General features: G+C 41.8%; 1 pseudogene; it reads right to left on the reverse strand.

Annotated features, from left to right (window-relative positions):
* Positions 1-9368: 9368 nt before the first annotated feature.
* On the reverse strand, positions 9369-10028 carry LOC100768721 (annotated as a pseudogene).
* Positions 10029-11854: the final 1826 nt, after the last annotated feature.

Consider the following 11854-nt stretch of genomic DNA (forward strand, 5'->3'; position numbering starts at 1 on the left):
CTTGTGTTTGGCTGGTGTTTATCTAATGAAGGATATCTTAATCTCACAACTTACTAAGCTCCTTCATTACTATCACTAATGTTTGTCTCCTGGCCACTACCATTATCTGTCTCCTAGCCATCACCAGTATCAGTCTGTCTCCAGAACTTATGATAGTCCCAAATAAAAACCACTCTCTATTTCCCCCTCTACTGGGTGCCTGGGAACCACTATTTTTCGGCTCTACAAATTTTCCCACTGTAGGTGTGTCTTAGTTAGGGTTCCTATTGCTGTGAAGAGACATCATGACCATGGCAACTCTTATAAAGGAAGACATTTAATTGGGGTGGCTTATAGCTTCAGGGGTTTCATCCATTATCACCATGACAGAACATCGAAGCATGTAGGCAGACATGGTGCTGGAAAAGGAGCTGAGAGTTCTACATCTTGATCCACAGGCAACAGGAAGTGAACTGTCCCACTGTGTGTAGTTTGAGCATAGGAGACCTCAAAGCCCACCCCCAAAGTGACTTCCTCCAACAAGGCCACACCTACTCCAACAAAGCCACACCTCCTAACAGTGCTACTCCCTTTGGGGGCCATTTTCTTTCAAACCACCACAAGATGTTTCCTATAAGTGGTCATTTGATATCTGTTCTTTTATATCTGCCTTTTTCACTTAATACCATGTTTTGACAATTCATCCAAATGTATCCAAATTTCACTCAAGACTAAATAATACTCTATTGTATGTGAGCGCCATATTTTGTTTGTCCATTCAGCTGTTGGGCATTTTTTTTTCTGTGTCTTACCCTTGTCAATAATCCTGCTGTTAACATCTGTGCACAAGAAGCTGTTTGAGTTCCTGCTATTAATTCATTTGGGTATAAATCTGGATCCTTCCAGACTGCGTATTGTGAGAAACCACCATTTTCCACAATAGACACACCATTTTCCATAGTAGTCACACCATTTTCCACAGCAGTCACACCATTTTCCACAGTAGTCACACCATTTTCCACAGTAGTCACACCATTTTCCACAGCAGTCACACCATTTTCCACAGTAGACACACCATTTTGCCCTTCGACATGGAGGATATGAGGGCTTGTATTTCTCCACATCTTTGCCGACTTTCATTTCTCTTCTTTTCCTTTTGTAACTCCCCTTTTTATTTAAATTCTTTAAGTACTACTCATATTTACATATCCATCCCCTCCATTCTCTCAACCTCCCATGCTCCCCCCAACCCATCCCCCAAACCATCCCCCAACTCCTCCCCAGGGATAGTGAGGCCCTCCACAGGGGACCTTCAAAGTCTGTCATGTCATTTCAGGGAAGGGCCTAGGCCCTCCTTGCTGTATCTGGGCTGCAATAGTAACCCTCCAGAGGGAATAGGCTCCTAAAGTCCATTTTGCTCTAGGGATAAGGACCGGCTCCACTGTTAGAGGTCCCATAGACTGCCTTGGCCTCCTGGCTGGCACCCACATTCAGAGGGCCTGGTTCAGTCCAATGCTGTTTCCCCAGCTTTAAGACTAGTGTCTCCATGCTCTCAGTAGGTCAGATCAACTGTTTCTGTGGGTTTTTCTAGAAGCATCTTGGCTCTTTTGTTCATCCCTCCTCCCTCTCCACAACTGATTTCCAGGAGTATGGTTCAGTGCTTAGCTGTGGGTGCCTATATCTGCTTCGAACAGCTCTAGGAATGGTAACCAAGGTAGACATCAATCTCATTATAGGGGAAGGGCATCAATGGCATCCTCTCCACCACTGCCTGGATTCTTAGTTGGGGTCATCCCTGTGGATCCGCTAACATTTCCCCTGTGCCAGACCTCTCTCCAAACCTGTCCTGTCTCCCTCTATCAAGGCATCTCCTTTCTTGCCCTCCTCTATTCCTCCCCTGTCTCAGTCCTCTTGTTCTCCTCCCCCTCCCTTTCTTCCCTTCCCACCTTCTTCCTCTCCTCCCACCCCATGCACCTAGTTTGCTCAGGGGTTCTTGTCCCCCTCCCCTTTTTCGAGGGACTATGCAATCTTCTCTTAGGGTCCTCCTTGTTTCCTAGCTCCTCTGGCAGTGTGGATTGTAGACTGGCAATCCTTTGCACTATGTCTAAAAATCATACATGAGTGAATACATACCATGCTTATCTTTTTGTGACTGGGTTACGTCACTCAGGATGGTTTCTTCTAGTTCCATCCATTTGCCTGCAAATTTCAAAATTCCATTGTTTTTTTCTGCTAAATAGTACTCCACTGTGTAAATGTACCACATTTTCTCTATCCATTCTTCAGTTGAGGGGCATCTAGGTTGCTTCCAAGTTCTGGCTATTACAAATAATGCTGCTATGAACATAGTTGAATATACGTCCTTATTGTATGAGTGTTCATTCTTTGGGTATATGCCCAAGAGAGGAATTGCTGGATCTTGAGGTAGACTGATTCCTATTTTCCTGAGAAACCGCCATACTGATTTCCAAAGTAGTTGTACATGTTTGCACTCCCACCAGCAATGGAGGAGTATTCCTCTTTCTCCACATCCTCTCCAGCTTAGACTGTCATTGGTGTTATTGATTTTAGCCATTCTGACAGGAGTAAGGTGGTATCTCAGAATTGTTTTGAGTTGCATCTCTCTGATGGCTAAGGATATTGACCAGTTTCTCAAGTCTTTCAGCCATTTTAGATTCATCTGTTGAGAATTCTCTATTTAGTTCTGCACCCCACTTTTCAATTGCATTATTTGGTGTTTTGGTGGCTAGCTTCTTGAGTTAATTTTATATTTTAGTGATCAGCCCTCTGTCAGATGTGGGATTGGTGAAGATCTTTTTCCATTCTGTGGGCTGTTGTTTTGTCTTGCTGTGTCCTTTGCCTTACAGAAGCTTCTCAGTTTCAGGGGATCTCATTTGTTAATTGTCAACCTCAATGTTTGTGCTACTGGTGTTCAGAAAGTGGTCTCCTGTACTAACTCGTTCGAGGGTACCACCTACTTTCTGTTCTAAGAGGTTCAGTGTGGCTGAATCTATGTTGAGGTTTTTGATCCATTTGGACTTAAGTTTTGTGCACGGTGATAGATGTGGATCTATTTGTAATCTTCTACAAGTCTGAATCCAGTTATGCCAACACCATTTGTTGAAGATGCTTTCTTTTTTCCATTGTATAACTTTAGTTTCTCCCTTTACAATAGCAACTAACAACATAAAATATCTTGGAGTAACGCTAACCAAAAATGTGAAAGACCTATATAGCAAGAACTTTGAGTCTTTAAAGAAAGAAATTACATGTTCCTCTAGAGTTCTCCAAACCACCGTTCACAGATTGCTAATCACTTGGCAAAACTTTGAAGTGTTTAAGAAAGCTGAAAGAAACTCTGGACTGTCTTCTTGAAGAAAAGGTAACCAGACATCACAACATGGTTTCCGTAAAGACTGAGGAATGATGGGTAATTAACTTGATGGTGGTTATGCAGAACCATGCAAGAACACATGAAAATTAAAGAATAAAGTGTTGGTGCACAAGTGTAAAATCCCACCACTTGGGATCCTGGGACTGGAGGATCACAAGTTTCAGGGCAGCCTGGGCTACATAGTGAACCCCACCTCAGTTGGGACCATGTCATCAGAGTGTCTTTAGAAAGAGATTGAAGTTATATCTGCAACAATTGAGGGTACAATTCTTAGAAAGAAGGGGCAAGAGATGCAGCAAGAAGCGTGAGCACTAGTCCTGAGGAGTTTAGCTAGGGAATTTAGCAAGCAGGTGAATTCAATAAACAAATTAAAACAGAAGAAAGAAAGAAAGAAATTAAAGAAGATACCAGAAAATGGAAAGATCTCCCACGCTCTTTGATAGGTAGGATCAACATAGTAAAAATGACAATCTTGCCAAAAGCAATCTACAGATTCAATGCAATTCCCATCAAAATCCCAACACAATTCTTCACAGATCTTGAAAGAACAGTACTCAATTTCATATGAAAAACAAAAAGCCCAGGATAGCCAAAACAACCCTATACAATAAAGAAACTTCTGGAGGCATCAACATCCCAGACTTCAAGCTCTATTATAGAGCCATAGTCCTGAAAACAGCTTGGTATTGGCACAAAAATAGACAGGTTGACCAATGGAATCTAATTGAAAACCTGATATTAACCCACACACCTAAGAACACCTGATTTTTGTAACTCCCTTAATAAAAGCCCTCATAGTGAGTGTTAAGTGGTATTTCATTATGGCTTTTATTTGCATTCCACCAACGACTAATGATGTTGGGCATCTTCCATGTATTCAGTGGGCATTTGTATATATTTGTGGAGAAATATAAATGCAAATACTTTGCCCATTTATGAATTGGGCAAAGTTGTTGAGTTGTTGTTCTTTGTATGTTGTGCATATCAATCTTTTACACAACTTGCAAATATTTTCTGCTACCCTATAAACTGTTTTCACTTTCGTGATATTGTATTTACTCCAATGCAATGTTACACCAAAGCCTGTATGTGTATTATCACTAAAATACAGTTTGGTGTTGGAGAAGTGGCTCAGTGGATAAAACACTTTCCTCAAGAAGTGTGAGACCCTGAGTTCGGGTCCCCATAACACAGAGGACACAGTAGTACACATTTGTAATCTCAGCACACTCCTTCAGTGAGATGGGAAGTGAAAACAGTAGAATCCCCTTGAGGCTTCTGAGCAGCTAGCCTGGTGTGCACAGCACTGAACAAGAAACTCTGTCTCAAACAGGTAACAGTGAAAACTAACCCCAAGTTTGACCTCTGATGGTTGCATGCATGCTGTGGCACACTCACTCATACAAACACGCATGATGTATACAAACACACGCACATTATATACACATCAAAAAAATTTAAAATACAGTTGGTATTTACGGGTTACCTGGCCATATTAGATTCAATCAATTATGGATATAAAATGTTTGAAACAATTTTGAACATGTATACATTTTGATTCTTGTCCCCCATTTCTTAAACATTACAGTATCAGAATCACTTGCATAGCATTTATTAGATGTTAGGCAATATAAACAACCTTTAAGTGCACAGGAACGTCTGCATAGGTCACATGACACTTTATACAAAGGACTTGAGCATCTACTGATTCTGGTATCCACAGAAGGTTCTGGAACACTGTAAAATTACTGTGTAGTCTTCAGTGCTGATGCTTTAGACAAATTCATAAGACCATTTATTACCGCACTCTACAGCTTCCTTTAGGCAAAAAGAATTTTGAAAGGCTTTGATTTCAGCCACCGCTGAAACTGTTTTCCATTTGAGATATGGAGTCACTGCCATACAGCAGGTGCCATTTGTCTGTCTGCCAAGTTCCTATTGTGCCAAGGACACCAATCCTTTGACAACTATAGCTTCACTTGATTGAGAACGCAATTAGCTGCTATTAGACTCGATGGCCAGTGGGGGCAGCAGTGTCCAGAATTTCTTCCACTATAATTCAACACTTGAAGAAGCTAGCCTGACATTTGCATCCTAAATTTAAATAAATAAATGGTAACGTTCTCCATGCTACATATTAAGGGAAATTTTCAGAAGAAAGTTAGGAAACCCAAAATATATTCTCACATATTGAATTGAGTAGTAACAATGGATTAAAGTGTCAAATCTATTTCAATTGTGTGGGGTCCCAGACTACTTAGACACAGTGATGGCAGGAGCTAGAAGAACACAGCTGAAGTCACAGAACATGTTATGGATTATTTCAGTCAACTATAAGTGAAAAAATTATCTAAAGATGAAAATGTTCAATACAAATGCTAAACAAAATGGCATTCCAAGAAAGAAGGTATAAACCAAAACAGTCCCAAGAAAACCAGGGAGAGATCACAAAGGCCAGTGACCCACCCCAAAGGGACCACTACCATTCCCGTCCCCACTAACAGCACATGAGACAGGGCTGCTCAGTCTGCTCTGATACTTGATTTCATTCGTCGTTTTTGTTGTTGCCCTTGCTTCTCAATTTATCCTTATACATTTGTTTATTTTGTTCTGTAATAATTTCATTCGTGTACATGATACATTCTAATTAATCCTCCACCCTTTTTAGTCCCCCTCTCCTCCTTATAACCTCCCTTCTCCCTATGATTTTGGGGTATGTGTATGTATGTGACTTGGAAGTTTCTCCTTCTTCTTCTTCTTCTTCTTCTTCTTCTTCTTCTTCTTCTTCTTCTTCTTCTTCTTCTTCTTCCTCCTCCTCCTCCTCCTCCTCCTCCTCTTCTTCTTCTTCTTCTTCTTCTTCGTCTTCTAAGTCTAGTTTGTTTGAACAGGGTCTCATACATGCCCTGCTAGCTTTGAACTCTTCGCATAGCTCAGCGTGAACTTCTTATCCTTCTCCTGGCTCTACCTCCCAAGCACTATGGCTACAGTTATGCATCACCATGCCCATTGTATGCAGCTCTGTGAATCAAACCCACATCTTTGTGCATGTTAGGCAAGCACCCAACCTAAATTCTCCAGTCTCATTTGTCTCTTCAATCTGGACCATTCTGGCATCTGTGCAATTGGACTTTGTTGCGGTTTTAATTTCATCTTACCTAATTAACAATGAGACAAACATGGTATTTTTACTGACCATTTATATCTACTTGTCTTTGGAGCTACCTGCTCAAGGCCATTTTTCTACTGACAAATAGGTGTTACACTTATTTTATATAAGAATTGTTTATATATTTAATAATTAAGCCACTTGCCAGTCATTGTGTTACAAATAGGTTGCTCTTGAATTGCCTTTTTTCTTCCAAATAGTTGCTTTTGATGTAGTTTGTGAAGTGCATTAAATTTAACTTTAATGAAGTCTAGGTCCCATTTGAGAATTCTTATTCCAGGATCAACACTACAGTTGGTTCTTTGAAAGTCTTATGTTTCATCCTTCTCTTCCATCTTCCATCTTCCATCTTCATCTTCCCAAAATAACTTTCTTTTTTGATTTAAATCTTTTACTGTACTATGCCTTTTATATTTACCAGGATAGAAAATGATAATGTCTCTTGAACTTGGTGTCCTTTTAAAATATATACAAAAAAAAAAACCTTATTGTGCTTTCTCTGAAATTATAAGGTAATTGGTGGTCAAATATTTGTTCCAGAGATGAGTTTGAAAAAAATGAGACCAGGGAAACATAGATCAAGCTAATAGTGCTATCCCTGACAAGGCTGGGCTTGAGAAGATACTAACCCAGATTGCAAACAGGCTTCTGTTACTCCAGTAGAAGGTTTTTGTCTTGGTACAACGCTCCCAGGGAGAATTTTCATCTGCAGAACAGACAGTGTTCTCTCAATCACTGCCTGACCCTGATGGGATCATGACAGTAAGGGAAGGAGAAAAATAATGCCATCGTCCAGGAGGCAAGTGCTGATCCAGGGCATTATACTATAGGGAGGTTATCCAGAGAAAGGGGAGGAGCTAAGCTATCCATTGGTTCCCTCCTCCAGCCTTGAAGCTGCCTCAAGAGAATGGACAAAGAATGGGTCCATATTTCCTTGACAAGGTAATCAAGTATTCCATGGGAATAAACAGTGTGATGAGCATTTACCCTAAATGAACAAAATGTACACGAGGAACACTTCCCCAGTGTAGTCCCTAATCCAAACAGTGGGTGAATTGTCAGTAAATCCTTAGACTATCTAGAAATTCCTGGTGTTTGATTTCAGAAATAACAGGAACTTCCTGTACTGTAAATAGGGCTTTGAGGAACATGCTGAATTCTCATGCATCAGTGGAAATGCTAAGTGCTCAGCCAGTTTTCAGAGATGAGGTTAGGGCAGGCCCTGTGTTTTTTCTAGGTGCCCCAAAGCAAGAGGAGCAGTAGCAAGCTCCTTGCCAGATGGAGTTAGAAGCTACTCTGACATTAACAAGTGATTTTGCTTGTCATAAACTTTCCAAAGAAAATAAAGACGGCTTACATGGGCAGAGCCACAAAAACAAAGGGAAAGTAGCAAGCATTTGAGAAGCTACTGAAACTACAAGCCAATTGCAGCAGATGGCCTACACAGTGTTTTCCATTTCAGAGAAATGTATCTTATCTCACTGGTTACTCATCAAGACCCAGGGCCAAGTATCTTCTGAATATCCTATCTTATGAGAGCACACAAGGGGAATTCTAGCAAGAAACTTAGCCAATAGATGATTAATACTTAACCACTGCAATTCAGTTAAAGTAGTTTAAGCCATCCCAGGAACAATTTAAAATAATACAAAAATCAGGATTATGCACATGAAAAAAACTAAGTAAATTTGAAAAGACTTAATGTATCTTCATGAAGCTCCTCAAATTTTCTAAAAGCAAGAAACCTCCCTCTCTTACTCTCTCTCTCGGTGTGTGTGTGTGTGTGTGTGTGTGTGTGTGTGTGTGTGTTAGTTTGAAATAAAATGGCCCCCAAAGGGAGTGGCACTATTAGGAGGTGTGGTCTTGTTGGAGGAAGCATGTCATGGTAGATACAGGCCTTGAAGTCTCATACATGCTCGAGGTACTTCCCAGTGTTAGAGACCACTTTCTATTGCCTACAAGATATAGGACTCTCAGATCCTTCTCCAGCACCATGTCTGCCTGCATGCCACATGTCCCACCATGATGATAATGGAATGAACCTCTGAAACTATAAGCCATCACAATTAAATGATTTCCTTTATGAGACTTGCCATGGTCATGATGTCTCTTCATAGAAATAGAAACCATAACTAAGATAGTGTATATATCTAAAGAGAAAGAGGCCATGATTTAGAGAGGGAAAAAGAGCTATACATCAGGACTGAAAGGAGGAAAGAGAAAATGACATAATTATATTGTAACTTAAAAAAATTAAAGAGAACTCTTCCAATCACCACTCCACCCAGCATGCACCAGCAAACCTCCATCCACACTGTCAGTCCTCAGGCTCCTAGAGAGCTTGGACATCTCAACCGGACATTGTGACACATTGCTATAATCCCAGCATTCCAAAGGCTTAGGTGGGAGGATGATGAGTTTGAAACTATCCTGGGATACAAGACATTGTCTCAGGAGGAATAGGAGGAAATAGGAGGAAGAAGAGGAAGAAAAGGAGGAGGATGGGGGAACAGGAGGACCAAGAAGAGAAGGAGGAAGAAGGTATTTTGTTACTCATCTGCAAGAACTCAATGAGGCATTCAAAATGTGTTTATTTGTTTAAATTATATTAATCCAATAGTATTTACCAAGGCTAAGGGGTCCCATAAAAAGTCTCTTCCTCCATTCTTGATGTAATCAAATCAGATACTGCCTTTGCAGATCTTTTATTCCTGTCCTTTACCTGGCACCAACTCTCTTAAGGAAAGAGACGCTGTGTTTTATGTCTTCCTACTCACTGGCTGGTGTAGTAATAATATACTCTCTATCTTTTAAATGAACGAATGAATGAAGGCTTGTTTTATTTTAATGACTGATCCACCTGAGGCCACAGGCAGCCCACTATGTACAGACACGAGGGAAGCTTTATTTCTTGGTCTCTTCCTTCTTGGACAGAGTCTTGATGATCTCCTCTTTCTTGGCCTGGAGGCGCTCCTCACGGCGCTTTCGTGCTTCCTTGGTCTTAGACCTGTGAGCCTCAGCCTGGACAGCAAGGCTTCTTGCGGGCCTTGTCTGCCTTCAGCTTGTGGATGTGCTCCATGAGAATCCGCTTATATTTGAAGACATTCCCTTTGACCTTCAGGTACAAGCTGTGGTACATGTGGCGGTCAATCTTCTTGGATTCCCTGTATCTCCTGAGAAGTCGATGCAGCATCCGCATCCTTCGCATCCAGGTCACCTTCTCGGGCATTCTCCCATTGGCGGTACCCTTCCGCTTCCCTATGCCCATATGCCTGCCCTTTCGTCGAGCCAAAGTGCTTTTCCGGCATCGGGCCGGGAATGAATAGTCACGGGCTTCCTGATAATCAGCCCATCTTTGATCAGCTTCCTTATCTGCTGACGGGAGTTGGCACTGGCTATTTCATTGGTCTCATTGGGGTCCAACCAGACCTTCTTTTTACAACAGAGGACGCTAGAGACAAGCCTCCTCTGTAGCCTGAGCATACTCATGGCTGCGGACTCAGCAACTAAAGGAAAGGACATGAATGAATCTTTAACTTCCCTTTTGGCAGGGGTTGACTTCTGCAGAGCATCTGGTTGGAAAGTTGGATGACCAGGAACACTGGAAACTAAAACAAAATGCAAGAGACTGTACAAGAAGCTCACAGAGTGGAACACACATACAAGTGCATCTCTCTCCAGCAACGACGCCCAGGCACTGAGGCTTTTGGTGGCAGAAGATGTCATAAACTATATCAAAAAGAGCATCGAGGAGAGCCACCAAGGTGGCTTGGTGGGTGAAGATGTTTGCTGCCAAGACTGATAACCTGAGGTTGACATCCAGAGCCCACACCGTTAAGAAAACCAGTTCAGTTCTCCTTCAGCCTCCACACATGTACTGTGGCACACTCCTGCCTACACATACACACAAACACACTATAAGCAAATGTAAAAGTAGTTTTAGGACAAACTACTTTTATTCTGAGAGCAAAACAAACATGTTATTAGTTGGCCATGAAGTGTCCCCCAAACGCTTATTTGTTGAAGGCTCCGTCCCAGTGGAGCAGCTTTCAAATGTAAGGCCTCTGATGTGACTGGATCACCCACCTCTTCACCTGCCAACCTCAGAAATAGGTTAGTCCACTGGCAAATTCATAATTTAATGGGAGGTGCAGTGGTGGGGCCTAAATGGAGGAAATAGGCCCCTGAAGGGTGTGCCATTGAAGGAGATGTCTTGTCCCTGACCCTCACCCTTCTCTCTCTCCTTCCTGGCCACCATAGGGCAAGCATCTCTTCTCCCACTCTGAAGTTCTATCCCACCACAGGCCCAGAAACAATAGATCCAGGTGGCTGTGAATCAAACCTTCTGAAACCATAAGCCAAATAAATCATTCCTTTTTGGGGTGATTTTCTTGGTACTTTGTCACCATAGCCAAAAGCTAATACAAAATGGTAAGGATAAGAAGCAGGAGTCAGGGCAAGATCAGAGTCATGATAACCATGCATCCCTCCGGCTGCAACCTCTTAGTGCCTCTATGTTCTAGTTACATTTCTATCGACATGATAAACATCATGGCCAACAGCAACCCTGGGAGGAAAGGGTTTATTTTGGCTTATGCTTCATAGTCTATCCCTGAGGACAGGAACTCAAGGCAGGAGCCTGGAGGCAAGAACTGATCTCCAAGGCTTACTTAGCCTGCTTTCTTATACTACCCAGGACTACCTGCATATGGGTGACACCACCCACAGTGAGCTAGGCCCTTCCACATCAGTCATCAATCAAGAAAATGCAATGCCCAACTAGCTAACCTACAGGTGATCTAATGCCTATTTCTGGATGACTAAGCTTGTATCAAGTTGATACACACAAAAAAGTAAATGCTGAAGCCGGGCATTGGTGGCACACGCCTTTAATCCCAGCACTCGGGAGGCAAAGGCAGGCAGATCTCTGTGAGTTCAAGGCCAGCCTGGTCTGCAGAGTGAGTGCCAGGATAGGCTCCAAAGCTACACAGAGAAACCCTGTCTCGAAAAACCAAAAATAAATAAATAAATATTAGATAAATAAAAATAATACCCAACCAGGACATTCTCATTTCATCATTGACAGCTCAACTCTCTTCAAGTTGGGGAAAATGATGGATTCACAGATAGAAATCACTGTGCAAATTCTCACATCACACTAACAGGGAAATACCTGTTTTATTATTTTTTAATCCCCTATTAGAGATAAGGAAATCAGTTCTGGAATCAAGAACCCATTCTTGTCTGGCTCAAAAGCCAATGATCTTTTTTCTTATTTGTGTGTAAGAGATTGAAAAAGGACCTTGTCCATGCCA

The sequence above is a fragment of the Cricetulus griseus genome, chromosome 3 (genome assembly GCF_003668045.3).
Source record: "Cricetulus griseus strain 17A/GY chromosome 3, alternate assembly CriGri-PICRH-1.0, whole genome shotgun sequence".
NCBI lineage: Eukaryota > Metazoa > Chordata > Mammalia > Rodentia > Cricetidae > Cricetulus > Cricetulus griseus.